The sequence below is a fragment of the Ictidomys tridecemlineatus genome, chromosome 16 (genome assembly GCF_052094955.1).
Source record: "Ictidomys tridecemlineatus isolate mIctTri1 chromosome 16, mIctTri1.hap1, whole genome shotgun sequence".
NCBI classification, from domain to species: domain Eukaryota; kingdom Metazoa; phylum Chordata; class Mammalia; order Rodentia; family Sciuridae; genus Ictidomys; species Ictidomys tridecemlineatus.
The window spans coordinates 9,756,911-9,780,883 of NC_135492.1; the positions used below are offsets into that span (position 1 = coordinate 9,756,911).

A 23,973-nucleotide genomic window follows, 5' to 3' on the forward strand; every position below is an offset into this window, starting at 1 on the left:
ATTACAGATGTCACTGTGCCCCCTGGGGAAAATGAACAGACCAAGCTACAAAGTAGCTCAGGCCAGGGAGACAAATGAAAAGAGAGTGAAGAGCCCCACACTCATGTGCTGTAGGCAGAGGTTTACCTATCTGCTCTAGAGCAGAGGTTGACCTACATGCTCTACCAGGTTATAACCAGCCACCCTCTTCCACTGTGGGGTAGGGTCTTTTGGGTTTGAAACAGTCTGTTTGCCAGAGAAGCCTACAAAAAGAAGCTGAACTTTAAAAGCTTTCTGGGTTGTTCCCAGTCATTCCAGAATGCCTGGTCCATCTGAGCCCTCTGTCCTCCACACCCACACCTCCTAATATCATGGGAAAAGTCTTCAGAGTCAGTTCATCTTCTGTCCTTGCAGCTGCACACCAGGGTGCACTCCCCTCCTCCCTCTGTGTCTCTACGCTATCTTGTCCCTGCAAACCCCTATTCTCTCAGACTTCCTAGCTCTGAAGGCATGCCCAACTTATTAGATGATTAGAGGTCTTTTCATAAAGTCAGTGTGGTAACCTCATTGTCACAGCCTCCAGGAGACCCAGCGTTTCTCATCTCTCCCAGTGTCCACATGATGCTGCCTTCATGCTAGTGCCTTCCAGTGCCTTGTCTTTGAGCCTCCAGCATCCATTGCAAGTGGTAAAGTCAGCATTGACTTACAAGAAGGCCAGGAGGGAAGGGGCAAGCAGGGGTGAGGCTAACCACCACCTTTAGAACAGCTCCTGGGAAATGGAGTTGGGGATCCTCACACATACCAGGTCCCAGGTGGGCACCTTTGAACTGAGAACTCACCTTTGAACTCAATCCCCACCACCATTTTTGGGGAAGGTTATCTTGTCACTTTTTTCAAATCTTTTACCTTGCATGTCCTACCCATGGGTGAGGCAGAGAAGGAGGCCATGGGTGGGGTAGAGATGGGAGGTTTGTTTTTGGAAGTGAGCAACAGGGCAGAGAAAATGGAGGCAGGAAGCAGGTGGCCTCGGGTGCCTGCTGACCTGTATGCCTGGTGGCAGTTGGTGTATGAAGAGAGATGAATGGTTAGCCTCATGGCCTTCCAAGAGTTGTCCTTCCTGGTGGATTTGGTGCAATGGCTATAGAAGCCAGGCCTCATGTCCCAGGCAGATGCCTCATTTCAGGGCAGTAAAGTGGCCCCTCTGCTTCAGCCTGGTCACAGGGGGAGGCTCCTGTGAGCCACCAATACCCAGAGCCAGAAAAGAAGAGAATTTTCTAAAAACCTGGACCCCTGGGCAGTTCCTTTTAGTGCTGCCTCAAGGACAGCCCATACTGAGGAGTGAGAATCAGCTTAGCTGACTGTGACTCCCCTGTGGCTCTGTAGGTCCTCCTTGTGTGTGGAAATTTGATGCTCTACCATCAAGGTACTCTTGCTCCCAAAAGAGGATGGGTGCTGGGAAGGACCAGAGAGGGCACTTCCAACCCCATGGCAAGAGCATCTTCTGCCAGCAGAACTTTGATGGCTCCATTCTGGACTCATTTTCACCATCAGGCCATGAGACACAGGACAGATCCCCCACCCAGAGAAGAGCCCCCTTTTTACCCCACCTTCACTGCCTACCCTCCTCTTCTCCACAGCACCCTACACTGGCCCATCTCCAGGACCATGATCCAGTGCCAACCTGGCCACTGAGAAAAGTCACAGGGTCTGAACTCAGAGAGCCCTACCCTCACTACCATCCATGAAGTGGACAGAATGGCCTCTTTCCATAATCAGGACTGTGGATAAATAGACCTTGGTCCAGGAGGGTGCTGAGGTTGTTGATCATCCTGGCCACTGCCCTTGGACCCCATGGCCCCAAAGCCAAAGGATAAACTCATGTTGACCTGGATGCTAGTCTTGAGAGCAGCAGGCTGCTTTTGGGCATGGAAACCCAGGGCATGAGAACATATACATAGGCCTGAGGGCAGCAGCAAAGGGGAGAGGAAAAAGAAAATTGCCATAAAATGAAAGGAAGAAGAGGGTGAAGTGTTGTGAGGATGCTAATTAGGCTACTAGGCCTGTAAAGGAAGAAGGCTTCCTCTGTACCAACCTCACCAATGAAGTCAGGGCACAGAGGGTCTTGGAGTCTGGGCCCTGAGTGCTCTGCAGGTCTGCAGATGGTGAGATTCTGTTAATCTCTCATACTGTGCCCATTTGCAGGCTGCATGGCTTACTGCTGGCCAACCCCACTTCACCAGTTCACCCTCCTCTGCCAACTGCCAAGCTTTGGAGTGGCCTTCTACCTTGGTGTCTTCACAGAGCTGACCTGTGCTGGAGTGGCCAAGAAACTCCTGCATGTAGATGGGCTGGAGAACAGCACCCTGCACAATGAGAAGGTAAGGAGGGCTGGACAGCCTGAGCCCAGCCAGAAGGTGCCTGGAATGGCCCTGGGGATGGGAAGGATTGGTCAGCTACCTTCTGCATACCTCTCTGTGCCTAAATCCTGGCCTGGAGTAAAGCACATCTGGTGTTCTCTTGGTGCCTCCATCCATGAGGCCCTGGGTAGTACATCCTAGCCTGTAGCTTACAACCCCTTGGGCTCCTGGACTTCTCCCTTTGCTATGATTAGTCTTCCATCTCCACCTCTGTGCTGTTACCACACTCACATAGGTTACTGTAGATTTTGTTCTCCAGTCACCCCGAGGCCATCCCAGCTGCCTGTCCCCCTTGGGTGCTCACCTAGCTCAGCCTCCAGCCCCTGCTCATGGTGCTGCCTATGCTTTGGACTGCTGCTCCTGACTGTGACTACATCCACTCTTTCTCACTCCTTCATCTCCCTCCTCTGGCCCTGCAAACTGAACTGGGAAGGTGACATTAACACTTTGGCTCTTCCATTGGACAGCAAATTCCAAGAGCTGAGACCCAATCTGTCCTTTCCTCCAGCTCAGGAGCTTGTGAGGAGCACTCACTCCATCAACATCAGTGGAGGGTGCAGAGGTCCAGACTCTACCCAGGCCAATGTGATACACTCTGGGCTCACCTTTTCCCTGCCAAAGGAGAGTATGGAGGTGACCCACATATGCCCAATCTCCTGGTAGGAGAGGAAGCAGAAGGAAGGTAAAAGCTCAGTCCTGGCCATAGCCTGCTGCCAGGGTGGCCCCTTGTGCCCCAGACCACTCCTCTACTTACCAGTGCTATGTTCCAAAATGAGCTTCTGCCCATCTCAAATCCTGTTTTAAGGTCAGGCCTTAGATACACTCAAGGCTGTCTCAGCAGATGGCTTTCCTTGGGTACAGTATCCATGCAAGATAGAGCCCTTCCCTTTCCTGGCTTGTAACTAGGTTTTTAAGAGAAAGAGGCTCACATCAGCACTTCACCAAGGAAAGAAGTTCTTTTAAAGTTTTCTACCCATTTTCTAGATTCAGCTTCTGTGGACTGAAGGAGATGCTTTCCTTCTCTCAGGAGGCTCTGGCACTATCTTGGGAATGGTGACTGGCCTGGACGTTCACCCTACTCTGTGAGGTCAGAGGCAGTGCATGCACTCGCACACATGCACTTCAGACCCTCTGCTGTCAGCACTTGCCCACCGTGCCTGGGTACAGGCACTGGGAAGGAGCCTAAGGGACAGGAGTCCAAGAGTTTCCTGCTTACACTCAGGACCTCATCAGAGCCTTTAGCCCCTGTGGCTGGCCTGGACCCAAGGGCATGTGTCCCATATTTCTCTGACCTACCTTTCATGCTATAGGCTGTGAAGAGACACAGCCTTAGCACCAAGCTTCTTTACATCTCTGTGGGCCACAAGATGAGCCTGGAGACATCTGTGCACTTAACCTGATGCTGCTGCAGGTGCCAGATTCCAGAACCCTTGTACCAGGTGGGGTCCAGCACTTTCTCCTAAACTTCTCACCATTTTTCAGCTCAGTTGGAGTCACAGAGCAGTGGTTTGAGGACAAGAAGGCCCTGGGCTGAGGACAATCCCATGAGCCCCTTGCTGGGGAACCTGGTATGTACATAATGGTCCCTAGAGACAGGAGGGTAGACAGGAGGATGCAGAGTTCTCAGGAATTCTATACTGAGAATTCCCGGCCTGTACTTCAGAAGCCACTGTGCCTGACATTCAGCTTCTCCTGTACTTCAACCTCCTTCACCCAGGTACCAAGTTTTCTGGAGGATCATTTGATGTTATCTCTGATGGCAGGGTGCTCCACCAGTCCCCAATAAGGAGCTCAGAAGGAGCATTTCTTAGCTGAGGACACATGCAGGAACACTGGGGGAGAGCACTGAGGAAGACTTATGGCATCAGGAACTCTAGGGTGTGGCTATACCAGGTACTCAACACCTAAACTGGTGCTCAGAGGTCAGGGGATCAGCACTCTAATGAGACAGTTGGCTCAGCTGAGAGGAACTAAGCCTACAGCTGAGCACATGATGCCCACAGCTCACTTTCACATTCAGTTATGATGAGGGGATGCCAGTCACATGCCAGTAAGTGTTCCACAGAAGCCATAAGGTGAAAATCTAAGGGAAGCCATGATAAAGAAGATATCTGGCTCAGGAACAGCATTTGCAAAGGCCCTGGCTCAGGTAGGAGTTTGATTAGGCAGCTCAGCCAGATGACGGTGGGTGGGGGAGTGTATAAAGCAAACAGGAGCCAGTTTGTATCTTAAGCTTTCATACTGCAGACCTCACTGCAGGGATTCAGAAGCCAGTGTTCAGGGCTTTCAGATCTGTCTTTTGGGGCAGCAGCTCCCAGTGTACTACCAGGCCCTTGGGCCTTTGGCAGGAGTTGGGGATATGGTCTGTACCTTCCTTTCTCAGCACAGCCTTGGAGACTACTGCGAGGTGGGGCAGAGGGACCAGAAGCCTCCCCTCTCTTTCTGCTAATTCTGATCTCCCAACTTCTGGGCCTGTTGCCTGTACTGAGTGGATGGAGGCAACCACCAAGCACATTCTTTTGAAAGTGGGCTTCAGCCCTGCCTGGGCCTGATTGCAGGTGTGCAGAATGACCTCTAGGTGGCAACAGCAGCCTGCATACCACTATGGCTGTGTTCCTGGGGCAGCTTTGCAAAGAGGTGGTGGATGAGTGGGCTTGTGGATGTCCACCAGCAAAAGCCTCACTCTCTCCCATCCGGGATGTTGCTGAAGTCTTAGGCTGGGCTGTCTAACCTGAGTACATCCCCATCCCCAAGAGGCCTTTTCTCTTACATTCTTTTGCATTGGCCTAATGAGAAAAAAATCCAGGAGATTCACTCAGAGGCCCTCAACCCCAGAACTCTGGATTTTGCTATCCCAGACCTGCTGGGCAGGTCTCTGTCCTCTTCTCAGCTTACCAATGAATGACCCCTGTTCTTGCAGCTGAGGTGTCAGCCACATGAACAGTACTTTGTCCACCTAGAAATAGACAGGGTCATGTGCCTTGAGCTGAAGAAGAGCCCACTAAGTCCTAAACTCACAAATCAGAGAAAAACCCCTTGCATCCAGAAGCCCGTGTCCCTGTATCTACTGGGATGGGTATGGGTCCTGCAGGCCTCGCATTTTCTTTCTGGGCTTATTGGCCTCTCAGCCCTCCTAGATAATGTGAGAGATGGTCTTGGAGTTGAGTCTCCCTCCTAATGCTTGGTGGACACCTGGTCATAGATACTGCTACATTGCCAGTGCCAGGTGCAAGTATTCCTGTCATGCTGGGCTGCTGCCTCTCAGACATTCACTGCCCATCTCACCTTCTTCCACAGTGAAGCAGAAGCCATTTGAAGATTAGCTGCTGCTGTCTATGAGTCATGTGGCCCCAAAGCTAAGCTAAACCCATCTGAGCTAGGATCATGGGGGCTTCTTGAGGCCAAGGTCCCACTTGGGACTGTGCCCTGTTCCATATCTCTTCTCACCAGGGTCTTTCCCAGTCTCCACTTGTGACACATAAGCCCTCTTTCACTCTGATATCCTTGCTGAACATTCTATAAATGGCAGGAGTCACAGTTGGAATGATAGACTAGCTCTACTGGGAGTCCTCAAAAGAGAGTTGAGTGAAGTCTTCAGACTTCACTCATGTGGGGAGCTGCTCATATAGGGAGGACCCTAGGACCCTATTCATCTGTTTCAGAGTCTCAACACTGAGGTTCTTGGCATCCCTGTCACCCACACACCAGTGGCTGTTATTCCTAATATCTGGAAAGCTGGGCCTGAGGTGTGAGGGTATTGCAGACTGTTGGTCAGGAAAGGTGTATCCAGAGTCTGGCTCAGAATCGCCATCACATCTTACCAAGCTCTATCTCCTTCAGGGTGTCATCTGCTCTTGAGAACACATTTGAAGGGCTCTGGGTCACTTCATGCCATCTGCACAAGTGCAGAAGAGGTGAGCACTAGGGGAGGCTCAGGCTGCTCACAGGTTACTGCTTTCAGTGGCCAGCCTCTTTCTGCTGCAGTGTTGTGGCTATGAACTGGCCAGGAACACAGGAGAGGTCTCTAAAGGGGGAGGAGAGTGAGACAGACTCCTGGCTTTTTGGGAACTCTCTGGAAATAACTGACCCAAAACTTGTCTCCTTGCAGGGTTATCCCAGCTTCTCATAGTCCACTTTAATTCAAGGGATCCTGCCTTGGGTTTCACAGAAATGACATGGCCTCTGGTAGCTCTTCACAACTAGCTATATCACATGCAGCCTGGCCCTCTTTTTCTCATCTGTGAGGCAGTACAGTAATTCTGGTCCCAGGTGTCACAACACAGTCCTGTTGTGAGGACTGTAGATGGGCTAGCAAAGTCCGATGGCAGCCTCACCACGAGGCAGGTACTGGATTGTATAGTTGAAGAAATTCAGGCCCAATATGTAAGTAAGCAGTAGCACAGGCTGCAGTAACAGCCTGGCTTCCAGGCCCTATTTCTGGCACTTCTTACTCCCTGAAAGAAGCTGTGTGAACACCAGAGCTCTTATGCTCATTCCACTCTATTGAATATAAACCTGCATCCACCTGCTCTGTCTTTTCTTTCAGAATTCATTTTTAACTTGTGCCCCACCAGCCATATTGGGCCACAGTTGGGGTCCATGCTGGTGTGGTACTTAGGTCTGAACAGCACAAGTCATTCAAGAGCTGTGCATCCTCTGTGATTATTTCCCTTCTGTTCTACTTTCCTTGTGACTGTCCCTAAGCCTTATTAAGCTGAGAGACAGGCCACTGGGACTGCCCAGCTTTACAGTTGGAGCTGCCAATCTAAGTACAGGGTGGGCCTGTCAACCTCTGGGCAGACGCATCCTCAGGCCTTCCAAGGACCACACAGAGTCTTCTGGGCTGGCTCAGGCATTTTATGGTAGCCCTTTCTCCATGTCATTACCAGGAACCAGAATTCACAGAGTCCTAAGGCATGACCCAAAAGAGGCCTGGGAGAGCCTGTAGACCACTAAGGACCACAGCACAGGCCCCAGGGCAGGCTTGGAGGCTCACAGGAAAAGCAGGGCCAAGCAGAGTGGAGAGAACTGAGTGCTGTGAGCACTTGGACTGCTAACTTCCCACTCCACCCTCAGGAAAGTAGCTATGAGGACCTCACCCACCAAACCACAGGTAGAGGCCCATCAGAACATGGAGTAGGATCCTGGACATGCCCATTGGAACACCTAGTATGGCCAGTGGTAGTATATCCTATCCAGCACTGACTGGTGGATGTGGCCACAGTGCCCCAATAGGACAGACCTTCCCAGCGCCAGTTCCAGACCATAATGTGTCTACAATTGCCCTCCTAGAGTATGTGAAGAGGATTTATGTTCATGTGCACAATGGACCCAAAGCTGTGTGAATATCACAGCTCTCATGCTCAGTCCATTCTTTGAATATAAACCTGCCTCCACCTGCTCTGTCTTTTCTTTGAAGGTTCATTTTTACCTGGTGCCCCACCAGCCATAGTGAGCCACAGAGGGAGTTCACACTGGTGTGACCATGCTTCAGTACACATGAGTCTGTCCTCAGCCTGGAATGAGGCCAAGGCATGGGCTGCCAGGGGTTCAGAGAATGCCAAACAGGAAGCCAAGTGAGACCCTGTGCCCACTGCCAGAGAGCTAGGGACACTCCTGCCATCCTCACCCAGAGGAACAGCCTCAAGCCCCATCTCCAATGTGGGAAGGCAACTTGTTCCCTGCCTAGCTGGCCACTTCCTCTCTTTACCTGAGCTTGAAGTAGAAACTGAGAGGAAGGGCACAATGGATGGCCCACCTGTGACCTGCCTCATTCCCAGTCCTTCATGTACCAGTTCGCCCCCCAAACTCCAGGCTCCCAGAATGGAGGTGGCAGAGAGTAGGTGGCTGCAGATCCTCTGTGACCCATTTCCCCAGTTCCAGATCAAGATGGAAGAAGGTAATCAACAATGGAGAAGAGGATGGAGGTGTGTCATCTTTAAAGAAATGGAGGACAGTGAAAAACCATGTCCCTGAAGTGTCCCAATCTATTCCCAAGTCACATTAAGCCCAGACAAGAATGTCCAGGTAAATGCCATCCTGAGGGACACTGACTCACACAGGGTATATAAGGCAGACCAGAATTATCAGAATGAGCTGTTTTTTTTTTTTTTTTTTTTTTTTTTTTGCACACAACCTAGGACAGAAGCTTTTTTGGATGCTTGTCATGAAAGAATCAAAGCAGATGAAGGACTCTAATGATGTCACTGCTGTGGCCTGACAAGTAAACCCCTCTCCCTGGATGACTGGCCTGTGTTGGGGGCACCATGGAGATGAAAATTTCCTCTTGTTTTTCAGCTGCCATTGGACAAGGTATAAAAAAGAAAGATTTGCAGGAGGTATACTGGGGCAGGGGGAGGGGGCACTGCCTGTCCAACTTGCTACCCTGGGCTTTCTCCATGAACAGCTTTCAATACACCTATGTCACTGGGCATGGTGGCACACACCTGTGATCCCAGCAGCTCAGGAGGCTGAAGCAGGAGGATTGTGAGTTCAAAGCCAGCCTCAGCAACTTAGTGAGGCCCTATCTCTAAATAAAACCACATCTGGGGATGTGGTTCAGTGGTGAAAATCCCTGTGTCCAATTCTTGGTACCAAAAAAAAGTACACCAATATCTTACATGCCATATGTGCATAATTCCTTGGGTCTCTCAGCAACCTGTCATATTATCCTAGTGCATCTGGGCTGTGGACCAAACAAAAAGGCAGCAGGGAAAGAGACTCTGCCACATGCTTTGCATGATGGCTTCCTGCTGAGGCCAAGGGACAGCCCAACATATCCTGACTAGATACAGCCCAGCTGCCAGGCCCCTCATGCAAGGAGGTGTGCATTGAGTGTTTAGGACCCCCTTGGGTGGGTCTACAGTAACCTCTGAGAAAGCTGACCACCAGCTCTCACTTGGAACCTGCTTTCCTCATAAGGTTTGGCAGACATTAGATATGCAACTACATATGAAGTCTCTTGGACATGCAGAAAATCCCCAGTAAGTGAAGTGTGGATGAGCAGGTGTTTAGTACCAGGCAGGGCCCAGGAAAAAGGTGGTGGGCAGAGGGCTTGCACCTGCGCACTGAGCACCTGTTCATGGGTCAGCCTCTTAGCCAAGCCACCCAGTGGAATTCTGTCAAGGGTGTTAAGGAAACAGGACCATAGTGAAAGCACCCAGAACTGTTCTTCTAAAATGTCACTTCCCCAGGCAGACATGAGCAAGGCTCTCCAGGGGACACATGACTGCCACAGGCTTGGGCAGGCATTGCACACACAGAGAGCCAGGAAAAAGGTGGAACTCTCACCCAAGTCCAGGGGTAGACACAACTTTGAGGACCCCTTCCCACTGAGGATTGGAGACATTTGCCTGTCCCTTAAGGAAAGAGGGTACCTAAGTTGACAGCAGAGGGGGCAGAGCCAGGTGGGGAGATATAGGGGCTCCAGGGGACCTGAACAGAGAGCAACTAGTTGCAAAAGACACTAGCAGTGTCCAGATTCCTGTCTGTCTCCCCCCCAGGTACTCATGGGAAAGCTGACAGCTTCAGTCCAACCCCCCATCCCCAGACTCTGGGCTGCTTGAGAGGGTCAAGCTGGAACCCCTTGGCCTCTTCCTCAACATCTCACTAGAGCCATGGGCCTCCTGGAGCCAACCCTTCAGGGCCTCAGAGCCAGCTCAGGCTGCAGGGGAGACAATCTACCTCTTAGATCCCTAGCACATGTCCCCAGGGTGTTGCTCTCCTGCCTCCTCAGAAGAGGGTCTGAAGGGCTTTGCCTGGTACTCTGTGTCCTGATGGGAACATCTGTGTGCAGGTTCTAATTCAGATTTTTGCTCTGTGTGCTGGGATAAGTTACTTCACCTCTGTGTGCCTCTTTCCCTATCAGTGAGATGCTAGGATCAATGTCTCCAGAATAAGCTGTGTGTTTGGGGGGCAAGATGGGGTGTCTGCACTTTTCCCTCCAGGCATAGTGCCCTAGCTGTAGACACACCTCTCTTGCCCAAGAAAGCTGTCTCTAATCCCTCATGAAGGTCTTGGGGCACCACCAGGGGCCTGTGTGGGATTGGGGCTCATCGACCTGGCCCACCTGCCCCAGCAGCAACCCAAGCAGCCCAGCGGTTCCCACTGCACTCCCTGGCCAGGCACTTGGTGGAGTTTTCTCAATTACTAATGACAGCAGAGGTGGCTGCACCTCTGGGTGAGTGGCAGGTGGGTGGTGGGTGAGGAGTGTGGAAGGATGGCACAGCCTGTTCCTTGCCTCCCAGCCAGGGGACCAAGACCCTCAGCTTCTGAAACCAGAGGCCAGTGTGGGCTGATGGTGAGGTTCTGCTTGCCTAGCTGGCTCCCTCTCTTTCTTAGGCTCCTCCCCACCTTGTAGAGGGAAGCCTTTTTAGTGGCAGGCCAGGGGAGCAAGCTGAGGGCCAGGAAAGAGCATAAAGACCAAGGGCACCTGCAGGAAGGGAAAGAGGACATTGGGGGGCCTAGACCCAGGAAGAGACCTGGCTGTCTGGGCTACCACCCAGGCTCCAGGGAGCTGGGCATGGAAGGCAGTTTGGGTGCTTTGGGTTTTGTTTCTTTGGTGATTAAAATTTCATTTGTGTTTTGTTCTAAACAAAGTCATAAATGGGCACAGTTTGGATGATCAGATAGTTCTGTAGTGCTTGGGATGGAACCCATCTCCTCTTCTGTAGCTCCTTACATTCTCCATCCTTCTCCTGGTATTTAGACTGGTTCTTTTAATATTTACTTCTCAATAGCAATGCTGCTTCTGCTTTTCCCTTTTCTTTTCAGATTTAGAAATTACCCGTCAACATCCCACTGTGAAGAGTCAAAATTTGTTCTCTCACAGAAGCCAGATGCACACACATGTGTGCACACACATGTGTGCACACACATGTGTGCACACACATGTGTGCACACACACAGCACAGTCTTCTTGATTCATCCCCTCCTCATGAATCAGGTTTCAGTGTGTAGGGGATGTTTCTTTGCATACATTGCTCACCACTGAGTAATATGTTGTAATTAATCTCCGAACAACTTCTTGGGGTTTTTTTTACTTAATAATTGCCTCATTTGGGGGAGATATTCTCTATGTTTTCTTTACTTATTTATCCCCAAACCCTGCCATGGATTATGAATCTTCTTGTATTGAAAATATCAGGCCATCTATGCACTAATTTTTTCCTGGAGCCTCCAAGTTGGCCCAGTGATATGCCCTCCAGGAACTTCTGCCCCTGTCCTGCTGCATGGCACAGGGTGGATCTCTATGACCAACAGAGGATTGCAGAAGCCATGGCTCTCTCCCTGGAGCCAGATTTAGGTTACACAGCACACTGTATCTCTTGTCTTGGTGGTGGTCATATTCTCTCTCTCTCTTTCTCTCTCTCTCTCTCTCTCTCTCTCTCTCTCTCTCTCTCTCTCTCTCTATCTTTTTCTCTCCTTGTCTCTCTCCTCTATCTCTCTCTCTGTCTCCATTTCTCCCTCTCTCTTTCTCTCTCTCCACCTTTCCTCTTCCTCTCTGCTTTGCTCTCCCTCTCCTCTTTTACTTTCTTCCTTTCTTTCTCTCCCTCTTTCTCTCTCTTTCTCCCTGTCTTTAGCTACCTCTCCCTTTTTCTGTCTCTCCTCTCTTCCTCTCTGACTTCTTCTCTCCCTCTTGTCATTTGCTTTGAGGGAGGTCACCTGCCCCATCATGAGCCACTCTGTGAATGGGTTCACTTGGCTAGGATTGTAAGCATCTTGCCATTAGCCATGCTAGGGTACAGTTTTGGAAATGGTCTTTGAGCCCCCATCAAGACTTGGGAGGACGGTGCCCTAGCCATTCTCTTAGCTGCAAGAATCCCCATGACACACAGAGAAAGAGTCCTCCACCATTCTGCTTCCAGATTTCTGTCCCCCCAAAACCGTTCAATAGTAAACTTTTGTTCTGGGATAACTCATTACACAGCAAAAGATAAGTAACACAGAGCCATTTGTCTTTAGGCACTCACATGACTTGGTCACCTTCACACCTGCTGCACCAGCAAGAACTTCCTTATGCTCCAGCCTGGTAAGTTCTCCCATCAGCTTCTGGGTGGATTCCCTCCTTCCCACATCCCACACAGCCCTATATTTTGGACAGCTCTCTAGTTTTATCCTGAGTGGCAAGAGTACCAGCCCATCATGCCCTGCCTCAGCCAGCACCCCAGCCCTGATCTTCCAGCAGAAAGGCCTGAAAATGGAGCTGTTTTGTTAATTTAATGAGTTCCTAAAGCACATGAACACATTAGTTCAGGTGTCTGTCAATAGCCTTGATATGAACTGCATAGTTGCATGTTGAAAACCCAGCTGGCTAGAAGGCCTGGTGGCTCCTCCTCTGGGCCCACAGTTTTAGGTGGTTTGAGCCCACCTGAGCTACCCAGCTTTCTGTTACTATGGTAAAATAAGTGAGACAATTACCGTAAAAAGAGGGAACATTCATGTTTCCAGAGGTTTTAGTTCATGGTCATCTGGTCCTGTTACTTTTGGGCCTGTGGCAGGGCAGCACATCATGGCAGGAATGAAGTAGCTTACCTCACGGCAGCCAGGAAGAAAACAGGAAGAGACCAGGGGCCCACTCTTCCCTAAAGAGCACACTCCTATCAACCTAGGAATGCCTACTAGGCCCACCCTCTACAGGTTCCACTACCTATGGATAGGGCCATGGGCTGGGGACCAACCCTAACACATGGGACTCTCAGTGACACTCAAAGTCCAAACAATGGCACCACTGGGCTGGGCTGTCTGCCTGGATTGCAAGGTGCTGGGCCACCTCCTCCAGCTTCACTGCTTATCATCTTCTGTTAGCTTCCCCTGTCCATGGCTCCCAGCATGAGCAGCAGACCCCTGAGCACAGAATGGAGCCATCCTCAAGCATACTCTGCTCCAGGCCTATCCTTTGACCAGGTTGTCATCCTCCCTGGGGATTCCTCACAGTCTCTCATGTGGGTGAATCCTGGAGCAAGAATGTGCAGGTGTACAAGCTAAGTCATCCTGTGTTTGATCAGAACTCCAGGTCACGTGTGACAGAAACTACCTGAAGCAAAAGTGAGTCCTGTGTGTTGACTCCAGGGTGAGTCATTCCACGGCCTACCAGCCTCCTGGCTCTTCACCATCCCTGACCCATGGGTGTTTAGCAGTAACTCCAGATTCCCTCCTTCCTGCATCTAGTGACCCCATGCATGGGGATGCTCTAGCTGAATGGCTCCAGCTAAAGCCACAGGTGGTGTGCCTTGACTGGCCCAGCCTGTCACAGGCCTTTCCCTGAGCATGTCACTGTGGCTTGGGGTGGCCAGAGCCAGGGTCAGAGCCAGCCTCCACCCACCCATGGAGATGGGGTTTCTCAGTGTAAAATCAAAGCTCTGTTGCAAGAGGAAAAAACCAGGTGGGGAAACTGAGGCTGGGACTTTTTGCAGAAGTGTAGAAGCTCCAGGGACTCATGAAGCTTTATTCTAAAGGCCTAGTAAGGCACTGTCTCCTCCCACTAGCACCCTGTCCCAAATCCTGGTAATTCTCTTCCAATACCAGCAGGGAAAAGTGTGTTTAGGGCCACATTATTAACTTGCCAATCTCATTTCTGGGACACAAATGCTAAAGGCTTAGGCGATCCACTTGGCATGTAATGAGATCTCCAGGACAAGTTACTTGGGGAAATGTCAGGCAGGATCCACCATGCTCACAGGGAGAGAGAGCCAATCAACTAGGGCAACAATGGATTCAGCCTCCAGCAGGGCCGAGAATGAGGGCATGGCCTCACTGTTCCCTTTACTGGAGCTAGGAACACTGGGCATGCACTCTGGTATCCGCTACCTCATTGATTTCTTTGTCACCTGCCCAAATGAGTCATGATTGAAAGAGAGGAATAACAGGGGACAGAGAAGTGCTGAGGAGGGACAGATGTTCAGGCAGGTGGGCGAGTTCAAGTGCCAAACTCAGCTCTTGCCTCTCTGGCCAGAAACACTCATGTGTTCTGGGTGCCTGGGATGTGTCCCTCAGATGAGGACCAGTGACCACCCTCATATACCCTACCCATGGCTTTGCCCATGGTGGAGCCCCAGCACCCCCTCTGGTGCAGTAGATGACCCCACCCTGGTCTACTCAGCAAGTGATTGAGAGCTATCAATTCCAAGTCCCCCAGCCTTATGTCTATTCATGACACTGACATATGGTACCTCCACATGGATGGAATGGTCCAAGGAAGCTGCTAATTAAGAGAGTTAAACATGTCCTCATTAGACCCCTGCTGAAGCAGAACAAATGTAAGATGCTAGGGGGAAGAGGGCAGCCTGGGATACTGCATGTGCCTGCATGCAGCATTGCAGGGGTAAGCAGGGAAGGAAGGGGGAATGTGGGCAGGCTGTGGGCTTGGCAGTGGGTTCTGGGTCTCAGAAGATTCCTGGGCCTCAGTTGATGAAGTCCTAAGGAAGTGAGTTGGCCATCCTGGCCCAGGCAGGCTGGCTTGTAGCAAGAGCTCAGCTGACAGCAGGCCCTATCATCTCCCTTCCTTTCACACCAAAGAAATGCTGAGCCAGTTACCATAGATGCACCAGAGGCTCAGAAGCCCAGGAAATAGGCCCTAAAATGTTCTAGTTCTTTCTGCAACAAAGATGTTCTATCTCATATTGAACCAAAGTCCTGAGAGCTCTAGATCAGAGACTTCTGTTTTTATTGGGGGTGGCCTGGCCCCATATCAGTGATTATGGTAATGCTATTCACCAGGGCTTTCCCCACCAGGCCCCCACTCCATTCTGGTTTCCCTCCCCAGTGCCCAGCTGAGGATTAACCACCAAAAAGCCCTAGTCCTGGGACTGGAGAGGGCAGAGCTGAGACAAAATTCAGGGTCTTGGGGTCCTAAGCAGCCTTTCCTCCCCACCCATGTCTGGAGCTTGCTGCCTGAAAAGAGGCTTCTTCACCAACTGGCCATGTGAATCCTAGATGACCAGTGGGTTTGAGATTTATGGCCACCACCTCCCAGGAGGTGTAGGATCATGGTCCCTTGACCTAGTATGACCATCTGCCCCTGCAGTGATAGGAAGTCAGAGGAGATGGAGATAGGATCCAGGACATGAAAGGCTAGGATGCTCAGGCTGTCTAGGGGAAGCGCTGGGGGTGGGGCTTGCCCTTGGCTCCAGCTGAGCTTCTGAACCTCTGGGACACTAGAAAGCTCTGGATGCCCTTCCATTGGCCTGAGCTTGCTCTCTGAGAAGTGGCAGTCTCATGGGGTATGGCTGAGGGGTTCACCTGCTACTTCTTGGCAGGGGTAGGTCTGGGGCCTGAAACTAGCAAACCAACACTGTGGGCTTTTCCCATGGAGTCAAGCAGGGGCAGAGTCTTATCCCTTAAGGCCACAGCCTGCTAGAGAGGGGCCCCCATCGACTCCCTCCAAGCAGCTGGAGTGAGGAGCTACCGCCAAGACAGCTCTGACTCCAACTCCACCAGCATCCTTATTCTAGTCCTGTTGGGCCATCTGGGTGTTCTGACTTGCCCAGCTACACCCTGGACAAGGTGCTTCTGTCCCAACAGAATGTTTAGAGGGCTCTGCCCCTGGCCCTAGCCGTGCCTGGCAGTGTTCACATCTGCTGCAGGTGCTGGGCCAACCGAATATCAGGCACTGCTGTTCAACGAGACATCTGCTGCTACTATCTTGTTGCAGATGTCTGCTGCTTCCCCTAGAGATAAGTCCCAGGCACTTTCAGATAACTGATGTCCTGCCCTCTGACTCCCCAGGATTCTTCAAAGAAAAGAAGCCTCTTGAATTCCTCAGGGCCATTCTCCAGAGGGCTGGGGCTAACCAAAGGACTCTGGATGGGAGAACTGTCTACAACAACCACCTATCTATAACAACCAAGTCTGCCAAATGGTTTAAACTGTATTTTGAGGAGGTTATTATGGAATAAATAAATATTAATATTTATTTTTTAGTTGAAGTCGAACACAATTCCTTTAATTTATTTATTTATATGTGGTATTGAGTATCAAACTCAGGGCCTCACACGTGTTAAGCAAGCACTCTGTTGCTGAGCCACAACCCCAGCCCCGAGGAATAACTTTTCACGCCACGTTGACATTTTGAAATAATTTTCAAAAACCCAAATATTTACAAAAATTTCCAGCAACAGGGGCTGCTCAAGCAACTTTTTTTGTGGGGGGGTAGGTACCAGGAATTGAACCCAAGGACATTTAACCACTGAGCCATATCCCCAGCCTCACCCCTTTAAAAAATATATATATTTTATTCTAGTGACTGAATCTTAGTGAGATTTTAAGGGCCTCACTAAATTGCTGAGGCTGGCTCTGAACTCCTGAACCTCCTTCCTCAACCTCTTTCCTCAGCCTCCCAAGCCACAGGGATTACAGGTGTGTGCTACCTCACCCAGCCTGTTAAGAAATTTAAGGGTATATGCCCTCAAGGGAATGCCACAGCACCCAAAGAAAGAAGAAGGAATCAGGAAGTTTAGTGGAGGCATGGAATGATCTCCAAGGCATATTATTAAGTGAAAAAAACAAACTGTAGACATCAAATAAAGTACCAAAACAAAACTATATTAAACAAAACAAAAATTAACTCCAATGGATCATAGATGCTACTGTTAAGAGCCATAACTAGAAGACATAGGAGCAACATTTTGTAATATTGGGCAATGACTTCTTAGATACAATACCAAAAGCATGAGCAAGCAAGAAAAAAAAAAAACAGATCAACAGAACTTAAAATCTAAATTGAAAACTTCCATGCTTCAAAATATCAACAAAACGGGAGAAAATTTCCATAAAACAGTGGAAATATTTATTTGCAAATAAATAAAAAGTCTGATAAGTCACTTGTATCCAAATATATATGAAAGAGCCAGGGAAGGGGCTCTTGCCTTTGCAATTGAGCAGGACAAAGTCACTAAGTAAATTAGAAAATAAAAAGGGCTGGGGACGTAGCTCAGTAGTAAAGAGCCCCTGGATTTAACCCAAGTATGGTGGAAGGGGAATTTATTTGTGTGTATATATACCTTCTAATGAATATTATTTGTTTTGCACATCAAAAGTTGCCCCACTGGTAAGGTAAGTTTTTTGAAAAACATCTCAAAGTTTTTCCTGAACTATGGAAGACACAGACTGTCTCACTGCCTGAGACAACAAAAATGACGTGTAACTTTGGGAAAATTCAAAATGCCCAAAATGAGAAGTTTTGCTGAGCACAAAAATGACACTACAAATGGAAAATTGTATATCAAACCTCTAGTGACAGATCACAGTCAAAACACAGGAGATCAAAAATACTATATAATGTAAGGCTTGGTCCAGTGGTGCATACCTATAATCCCAGTGGCTCAGGAGGCTGAGGCAAGAGGACTGTGACTTCAAAGCCAGCCTCAGCAATGGCAAGGCACTAAGCAACTCTAAATAAAATACAAAACAGGGCTGGGATATGGCTCAGTGGTTGAATGTCTCTAAGTTCAATCCCCAGTCCCCCAAAAAAACAAAATTATATAAGAAGACTTCAAGCTCTGTGTACAAGGTGGGTATGAAACACAATACTTCCAGCCACAGGGTAGGCCCTAAATACCCAGAGATTATGAATCCCAGGTTTCTGTTAAGAGGTCGGTTAGGGGGAAATCCTGAAATAGGCCAAAGTTGGACTCATCTGCAGAAACTTATCTGACCAGAAGAAAGTAAACAGAACAGGCTAGTGGGAAGCTGAGATCACTGATGAAGTCATCCCCCCAAGCCCCTGCTACTGCTAACAGTTCTTCACTGAGAGACTGTGAGCTCTTATTTTATGCACTGGTCATATTAGCATGATAACATAAAAAAGAACTTTGGAATTATTCAAATCCAATTCCTGTTCATTAAATTAACCTTTTTGGGCTAGAGTTTTTTCATTTGTAAAATGAACATGCACTGAATTTGATTCCAAACCTGCAGTAGATTAGAGAATTTACTTAGGATGTCTGTGTGGTACACACCTGTAATCCCAGCTGCTCAGGAGGTTGAGGCTGGAAGATGGCAAGTTTGGGGCCAGCCTAAGGAATTTAGCCAGACCTCATCAAAAAAAAATAATAAAATACACTTTTTACAAATGTTTTACTTACTTATTTATTTTGTGGTACTGGGGATTCAACCCAAGGGCGCTTTACCACTGAGCTACATTCCCAGCTTTCTTATTTTTTATTTTGAGACAGGGTCTTTCTGAGCTGCCCAGGCTGGCCTTGAACTTGGGGTCTTCTTACCTCTGCTGTCTGAGTTTCTGGAGTTACAGGTGTGCACCACTGTGCCTGACTAAAAAATAAATAACAGACAAATTTAAAAAGTGAAACTTACAGAGGTGCGTCAGGGGCTGCTGAACAGCACAGCTGACCTGATCCAATGCTGCAGAGAGTAAGAAAGTTAAAAGCATTTCCACAAAGTTCAAGGATCTCTCAACCTTGCAGAGCCAAGCCACCCTAGAAGGCATCACTAGGTTACAGCATGTTCCTGGTGGCCACATAAGTTCCAGGTTACCAAGTAAAGGTTAATTGGAAAACTGCATTATTTTTCTTATTTTTGATTTCAATTTAATTTCAGACTTACAGACAAGTTGTGAAAGAGTGCAAAGAATACCATCTGTGCTTTACTTGGATTCTGCAGATAAACATTTTTCCCACTGGCTCAGTCTCTCCCTCCCTCTCTCCCCTTTCTCCTGGCTCAGGAGCAAAGGAGCCGTGTTCTTCCTGGACACTAAGGACATGGTCTTTGTAACCACAGGGTCATGATGGGAGTCAGGAAATGATCCTGGAGCATGGTGCGGACTAACATGCTGCTCAGCTCAGGTGCTGCAAGTCCCGAGCACGTGCCTCCTCCTCCTGCTCCCACCCCCCAGCTCTTTCCTCACCTTTAGTCTGTGATGCTTCCTCCTTGTCTTTAGAATTTTTCATTGTCTTTTATGTGGTAGGTGGACGCTGGGTGGGTGTGGACGCTCTCTGGGTCATCCGCACTGGCAGGAAGCCACATGGTGAGTCCTGGGTGGGTGAGTCCTGTGTGGGTGAGTCCTAGGTAGGATGATGTGCAGAACCATGCTGCTGCTTGTCCCGTTCTTCACTGAAAGAACTATTTTTTCTCCTTTGGAATTCCTGACTATCTTGTGGGGAACGTTTTGAAACTATGTAAATGTCTTGTTTCTCCCCAAACATTGTAGTCACACTGGTTCTTTTTATGAAGACAGAAGAAAGCAAAACTCCTCAGCAAGATTCCCATCAAAATGATTGTGGTGTTGAAAAATGTAACTTATATAGCATTTGATAACTATCAGGTAGAATTCCTTAGTACTCACTATGTTAAAGACTTCAGGCCTTTGTGATGCTTTTTTTTCAAAACATCCTATATCTAAGGCGGACTCAGACTCACAACTCATGCGGTGTGATTTTGTGAGTGCTGTTGTCTTTGATAGATGAGTTACTCCCACCACTTTTGTATTTGTCTACTGTCAAGGGTGTAATAAAATAAACAAAAATGCTTTTAGAAAAGATTGATTCCAAGTGCCTCTTCTTTTCCTCCTTTTTCTGTGTATCTGCCAATCTCAACCAAAGACTCCACTTTTACTGTATTGCCCACCTAAAAATCCCCAGCCGTGTTTCATTTCCAACTCTTCATCCAATATAAGCCTTCCCCTTCAACTTAAGAACTTTTCTCTCTTCGGCCAAATTAACCTACATAATTTGCTTTTAAAAAGCAAACACCAACTTATGTTTTTCTCTTTCTGCAAAGTGCTCTTCCAGTCTGTCTTGATTCTGTCCACATTCCAGATAAAATCAAGGGCATCTCCATAAAGGGAGCCTGACCTCTCCATTGAATGTGACTTCAACTGCACATGGTCTGTTTGGTACTGTAGGGGAGATGATGCAGGAGGGACTTACACAGGGAAAACAGTGGTATAAACGACATGTCAGATACCGACCAGGAGGTCCATAACCTCTCTCCCACAGGCCATTTTCCGGTGTTCTGCATTTGACTAGACACTGCACACAGCACACACACAGCACTTTTCAGTACACATTCCCATGTGTGTGTCCATGTGTGGTAGCTAATGAGGCTGCATCCCCATAGAACCCAGCATTTATTAGCTATTCAATAAAGAGGTGTTTTATTGACTTCTTTTTTTTAACCTTTTTTTTGGTATTGAGGATGGAATCCAGGGATACTTTACCACTGAGCAACATTCCCAGCCCTTTTTTAAAAATTATTATTATTATTTTAAATTTTGAGACAGGGTCTTGCTCAATTGCTGAAGCTGGCCTCGGAGTTGTGAGCCTCCTGCCTCAGCTTCCCCAGTTGCTAGGATTAGAGGCATGTACCACACCCCCATTCATTATCCTTTTTGTTCTGGTGAAGCCTTCTCACAACAGGATGGGGGAGAGATGTTTCCATTCTTCGTGTTTTAATTCATGTCTAAGTGTGAGTGTTTACACTTGGAGCCCTTTCTGGCAGTGAGAAATTGGTGCTGATTAGTTTGGATGCCTTTACTAGGTTTTCCTAGGAGTAAAGGAGCACTTCACTGGGATTTGGGGCTCATTTGAGGGCAAATTGTTTATTGTAGAAAAACATAAATAGGTGCTTCTGTTTCATTAACTGAAACTTCACGTTATAGGGATCCTCATATCTGCCTGTCATCTGTTTTAAATGTTTGACAGCTGTCTGGTCATTCGTAGCTGCTGTTGGGGCACAGAGGCCGAGTCAGGCTCCGGCCTGGAGATGGGGGTCCCACAGGAGTTAGGGTTAACTGTGGAGCTGGTAACTAAAGGGAGTTTGCTTCAGTGGATGGTAGCCATGGTGTGTACAGGGAGTGCTGAGTACTGAGGCAAAGGGGTTGCCGCTGGGGGCTTCAACAAGCAGGCAGGCAGAGGGTCCCAGAGGCAGGCCTGGCCTCGGGATGGGTGGAAATCAGCGTCATGCGACCAGAGGAGCACACACTGGGGGCTTGTTGGTGTTGGCTTAGGACTATGGGCTCTGGAAGGCGTGCGGGAGCTTTTCACCTGGGTTTAAATAAGAAACGGGTACAGACAGGTTAGCAGTAAGCTGGGGTTTACCCAGAGCCAGCCCAAGGATAACCCAGCAATGGACCAGCTCCATTTGAGTCACTCCCCGTGTGGGGAGGATGCCACCAGCCAATCTGTGGCCATTGGGCTAACTCTGCATGCCAGTGCGGTTCTGAAATGGCAGGGTTTTGTTAGTTCTCTGGTAAACAGTTACTGATTCAGAAGGTCATAGTGCACTGCTTTGGTCTTCTAGAAGTTCAGGTCCAAGCCTGTCCTGCTCACCAGGCGCGGTCTTGTGCAGGAGCTTCGGGTCCCCAAATCTCACTGGTGTGCTGGAGGGTGGTCCTGTGTTTCGAATCACCCCAGGGCCTTTAAAAGGTCCAAATTCCCGCGCCACACTCCATACCAATTCAGTCAGAGTGGGGAGAGGTGGCAGTGGGACCCAGCAGTAGTAATCTTTTTAATAGACTTTATCTTCTAGAGCAGTTTAAAGTTTACAACAAAATTGAGAGGAAGGCACAGAGGTGACCCATAGTTTCCTGCCCACAGGCCCCCCAGAGAATGTGGTGTCCCCATGGGGGTCACGCTTGCTGCTGTGTGTTTCATGGATTTGGTCTGTGGTGTCGCGATGCCTCTGCCATTATGGGGTCTCACATAGAGTGGCTCATTACTTTTCAGTGGTTTCAGTTTGAAGGTTTTTCCTGTCTTTTGTGCCGTATTTTGGGGTGAGGTATAACCCTGTTGCTGTCAGCCCAGGTGTCCTTCAGTCTCTTGTTCTGTCCCTGCAGTGGTGTTTTGTATTGAGCTCTCTAATACACTGTGAACCACCATCTGTGAGCTCAGGGACATAGGTTGAAGGTGCAGCAGTGGTTCTCAGCTTGAGGAGTCTTTAAGTCCCTCGAGCCCTGGGAAGTGTGAAGTAGGAGTATGTGTCACCTATCGGATAAGCCCCAGAGCACTCGACACGGATGGTAAGACAGACTGCTACAGCTTATTAGAAGTAAAATTGTCTGACTTTGTACCCAAAGTGTCTTATTTTCATCTGCTATGATGAGAAAATATTCAGGTACTTGGTGCAGAATGTCGGGCTGCACCACCAGCGACTCTGGCACTGATGTGTGGACTCTAGTCTTCCATGCAGCCCCACCCCACGTAACAGCCCCCCAGTCAGAGCCAGGGCCCAGCCGCTGCGGCTGCACTGGAGGTGTTTGTCCCCACTGGGCTGTCAGGACCCAGGGGCTGAGGCTGAGTCCTAGCTTGTGTGGGAAGAATGAATGGCTGATTGAGGAAAGGGAATCAGTCACCAGAGAGAGCAGAGCAGATGTCGAGGGCCAGGAAGGAACACCAGGGCTTTCAGGGACCTTGATTAGTCCATGACTGGCCCTATTCAGGACCTTTTGGACATTGCTCATTTCATAAACAGAAAGGTCTTTGAGGCTGGGGACGTGGCCTGCTGGCCATAGATCATGGGGAAGGCATTGGCCTGGCGTGGTGACCCTGTCTGTGAGATAGCAGGCGGGAACTCCCCTTTGGGAGTCCCCTGAGAGCACCGTCTGTGCCTCCCTGGACCCACAGCTGCATTGCTGTGAATGCTGTGCTGCTTGCAGTGGTTGGAGCCACTCAGGGGCTGAAGCTTATCTTAGGGCTGAGTTATCTGAGCTGTTTGATTTTTTTTTATTCTCCTTAATTTTTTTATTCACTTTTCCCAAAATTCAGACAGATATTTGTTGAACACATTGCAAAAGTCCAGTGTTCATCCAGCAATAAGGGTGTACACACCGGTGAACGGGGACACCGTCCCTGCATTCTGATGGCCACAGACATTGGTCCTTCCAACAGAGTGTGAGCCAACAGGGGACCACAGGATGTGGGGGGGCTCAGGGTGGGGGCTCAGGGCAGATGCTGGAGGAAGTCGGTTGGAGATTGGGCCTGCAGCATAATTTCAGACAGAGTGGAGTGGAGTGTGTTCCTGACAGTGAAAAGCTGGTTTATTAATGTGTAGGGCTCATGGGATGGAGTGTGTTTTTGTTGCCTCCCCTACTTTTTGCCATTCACCTGGGGAGCTGGAAATAACAGAGAGGAGCCTGCATCAGCCCCAGGGTGGCCCAGCTCTGAGGAGCATGGCTGCCAGATTCCATTCTTTCCCTGGGATGTTCTGGAATTTAACGGGAGTTCCCTCATCACCTTACTACAGTCTTCCTTCTCTTTTAAAAAGTTTTTATCCTAAAGTGAATGTACACATGAGAGAGACCCACTTCCAGGGTAGATGTGAAGTGAGTCCTGGGTACTCCCTCCCCACCTGGGAATTGAGCCTGCCGGGCTGTTCCCTCACACCGGCCTGCCCTGGCCCGGGGAGCCATTCCTCTAGCTCTGTGCTCAGTGCATTGCTCACTCTGCTCTTTTAGTGTCTTTTAAGAGGCCACATCTGTGCTTGTTAGAAGATGTCGCAGTGTCAGACTGTCACGGCATAGCGAGAGAACAGAGACAGGCCACAGTTGCTCAGTGGCTTGGGGAGATATCCTGACTACATCAAAGTGCTTCAAACAATTTTTCAAACAAAAATTGTTTGAAGCACT

At 49.2% G+C, this 23,973-nt stretch overlaps 1 pseudogene; it reads left to right on the forward strand.

Moving 5' to 3' along the window:
* Positions 1-1,072: 1,072 nt before the first annotated feature.
* LOC144371432 (endonuclease V-like) lies at positions 1,073-6,314 on the forward strand (annotated as a pseudogene).
* Positions 6,315-23,973: the final 17,659 nt, after the last annotated feature.